We start from the raw sequence: 4475 nt of genomic DNA, 5'->3' as shown, positions 1-4475 counted from the left end.
AACATTTATGTGTTTTTAAATATCTACTAAAAGATAGACTTTTTATTATCATTATTATTATGATTATTAAAATAAATATTTAAAATGTATACGTCAAGGCATAATAAACAAATGATATACATACACAAGATGGATGAAAATACAACAATGATATAAAATGTACACGGGGAGTGAACCTATCCAGTAATTAAATCAATCGTTAATGGTTTTTACAAAAAGTTTAATAAATAAATTTTGTTAGATATTATATAAAGTATTATTAAAAATTAAACTATGAAACGACAAAATAGTAATGATTAATTTCCTTACATTCAACATATTATGTATTGCAACGTTAAGCGGTGATTGATCTAATTTAATTTAATATATAATAGTTCATCAATGAATTTATAAATAAAACTACTACGATTTTGAAGTGTTTATATTAGCTTATTAATTTTAAATAATCAACTATATTAATATTCGTTATATATTAACGAAAAGATTAAAGTGATCATTTCTAAACTGCTATGTACAACAACGCACAATTATTATAATGGAATAAATATGAATATTATATAAGTATTATTTCAATCCTCATCACGAAGTTATCACTTTTATAACGCAATTTGTGATGATTAAAATTAAATTCAATAAGCAATTCTTATAATGTTTTCCGTTGTACTTTTCTTCAAATCATCCAGCCATCTTCACGGACCACGGTTAACTCGTTTCATGTTAACCAAAATAAAGATAAATATGATTATAAACATTTATTTCGTTTCTTTAATTAATTATTGTTGACTAAACGTTAATTATAGAAAAGATATTTTATTTTTACGAAAAATGTTTAAGCCATTATGTGGGTATACCGTATGAATTTCTACAACTTTGACAAAGATATGTGAAAATTAAAATCAAATTATGGTTTTAATAAATAAAACAGGATTAATTTTTCAACTATTTTTATACTTCCAAAATATTTTGTACTGATTAGAAACATACAAATCCAACAAACTTGTCGTACCTACAAATTATAAGTGGGTATAAAGAGAATAGCCACTCCAAACGTCAATGATGACATTGTTATGTTTTATTAAATAATAAGACATATGTTAAAAACAGTAAGGTTTTATAATGAATTTAAAATTGTACACACAGTCGGGCCGTGCAGAGGTTTATCCTGTTATGTTCGACGATTTTATGGTCGTAATCATATTACTGTAGATTAAGTATATATTCGTATAGGTACATATAAAATGCAGATAGAATGCTTTCCTTCACAATTATATTCTTTCATAATTATTATACGAATCGGGTATACACGCGTAGACGTCTAAAATTACATAATCATCTACGTCATTACATTTTAGGTTAAGAAATTAAAAATCGTCAGTAATTTTTCGAAATTTATATATTTTGCTAAATAAACAAACAACATCATATTTTATTTTGACTATATCCAACATACGATTTAATATTGTTATGCCTTATGCCTAAATAAACTTTTAATTTAATCTGCAGTAATAGATACACAATGTAATATGCAAATATTGATCCATTGAAATCGCGTGCACTATACGTACGAGCATTGCTGATTTAAATATTACGGCATAAGAAAATTCACAGGCCCTATTAAACATACTGACTATTTATTTAGTTTTACTTAATAAAAATATTTCTGACCTTATTTAAGTCAATGCAATTGATTATGTGGGTGGAGTGGCTCAGATGTCAGCAATGCTGACGATGGTACATTATTGTGCTACCTTAGTAATAACGAACGCGTTGAATCGGTAGTGGATATTATATTACGATTTGGAAACTCTAGATATCTTACCTCGGGATTATTCTGATGAAGTTCCGAACGATGAGTTTATTTTCGCAGCGAACGATGCAGACTAAGTATGGTGCAGTAGTATATAATACTACTAGACCGTACTAACTTGGCTATTAATTTATTATTATATTTTATATATTTATTGAATTTATATATAATTTATTGATGTTCCACAGTTAATAAAATATCTTATAACTAATGTTAGTCAATAACATAGCACAATCACAACCCGAACGGCTAGATTACATAAATATAAAATATAAATATATGCCGTACCACACAGGTGACGAAGCAGAATAATTATAATAAAAACAAATGACAAACAAAAACATTTATGTACGACCTGATAACAACTGATGGCACTGATGGCAAGCGTTGGTGATGACGGTCACACATTTTCGTTTCGTTCAATAATAGTATTTTTATCATACAAATGATATATATATATATATTTTTATTTCGAATGGACCAGTTTGAGTGAATTTTGTACCGTCTTTACTAGTCAGCTGGCAGAATACATCTTTAACATCAATGTTGACGACACAGACTCTAGTTTTACAGGGGTGTGTATATTATATTGTATAGCTATACAAATTGTTCACTATTTTATGATGTTATACTTTTTATTATATTTTAAATTTGATTAGACAATATATTGTATGATACGCCTATCACTAATTACAATATTATAGTACAAAATTACCTGCTATACAACATGACAAATGAAAATAATTTATTTACACACGCGATTAAAGATATAGTAAGTACATTGTGATATATTACAGATATAATCTAGTTAATTTAAAAAGAAGTGTAAATTAATCAAGACTGTCCAACTATATGTTCCCAGGGAAAACTGTGACTACTAATAAATAATATATAAAGAAAATTAAAAATGATAAAAATATAATCATAGACATAATTGTATTAATATGTCATATTAAGTATTACAAAATCCGACAACAGCACAACTTTGAAAAGCTATATTTCGCTAACGAATTAACGATAAACAATATCTTTTATATTAATTGAAGTTGAATACAATATATTTATAAACCTTTGGAATTATAAAGGCTTAATACCAATTTAGTTTAATGTCATATGCAAGTGCCATTGTACACTTACATTTCGGGGAGACGGATTCTTAATCCATATGAAAATTTTGCAAATTACTGCCCATCCATCCTATCTACTACTGCTACACTCTTTAGTACCTATATCTAATTGGCGGTTGCATATTTTTCTTGTAGACTATATTATAAGTCGTTAATTTTTAATAATAGATTTATAAACTCAAAAATAAAAAAATAAAACAGTAATTCATTGTGTATGTATGATTTTCAATTGATTCGTATTTTAATAACAAATCAAAGTATATAATATAATTACAGTTATATCCCTCGTTATTCCCGTTTTCATTATCCGCGGTTGGGTCCACGATAACATATTATTGCGTATGACCTAACCTTGCGATTGCGATAACGTTTCAGCGTTATTAAATGAACAATGCAGAAATTTATTTTTGACAATTCTAGATAATTGTTATATCGCTATAGGTATAACACATATACATTATACTTACTTACTACTTACTACTCACTGTCACACAGGGATGAAAAAATTATAATATCGCTGAATGTCTTGTCAACATCAAAGAATCACTTGACGAAATTCAACCCACCACTATAAATGCTTTAATTGTATGAATTAAACAATTATTAATTGATTTTTAAAATTAAAAAAAAATAAACCTAACCTCCCTTTTTACGTTGATTTATGGTCTGGTTATTCGCGGTTTTCTTATCCACACAAGTTTGCTGGAACGTAAACTCCGCGGATAACGAAAGATTACTGTAATAAAAATAAAAAAAATAAATCAATTATCATCAAACCTATTTAGGTTACCTAAAAGGCTAACAACATTATATTTTGATTATAAAAAACGGTGTAAATGTAGAATACAAATAATTATCTTCAGAAAAAAATTTGCCATATGAGCTAACAGTAGATATAATGCATTTTGAAAAAAAAAAACAGGCTAAAAAATGGTGTAAACAATTTTGATTAGTAGCAAAGTTAAACGAATGAGATAAAAAAAAAACCGAAAAAAATCTTGCCATATGGGCTAACGTGAGTAGGTAAAATACGTTTTTATAAATAAAACAATGTATATAAATGAAAAACAAACGATATTTTGAACAACAATCATAAGAAGAAAACAATGCTAGTAAAAAAGGAAAGCAAAAAAACAAATACATCGGTGGAAACACACGAAATTAGGCGAAGGGGGAAGATACGAGATAGCGATTCGGTGCGAAAAAGCAATGCCTCCGCAACGTTTTCCAAACAGCCCACGAACAGACGAGTGTCACGAAATCGTTTCGCTCGGCCGCACGATACGACCACCACTAGACGGCAAGCCTAGGCACGACAGCTTCGGCAGTGGGAACGACAGAGACTAAAACGGCACAGGGCGAGTGAAGACAATTTGGCCTGCGTAATCGGCGGTAACCAGTTGGACGCGACCGGCAAATTCCCGTTCGCCTTGCGATGACAAAAAAAATTATATGCTCTCCCCCTCACCACTGACATGTCCCTTAGTCAGCCACGTATGTCATCCAAGGTGGCAGCATGAGTAACGTGCCACGGGCCCGGT

Source organism: Rhopalosiphum maidis, chromosome 4 (genome assembly GCF_003676215.2).
Source record: "Rhopalosiphum maidis isolate BTI-1 chromosome 4, ASM367621v3, whole genome shotgun sequence".
NCBI lineage: Eukaryota > Metazoa > Arthropoda > Insecta > Hemiptera > Aphididae > Rhopalosiphum > Rhopalosiphum maidis.
This window is presented reverse-complemented; position numbering follows the sequence as displayed.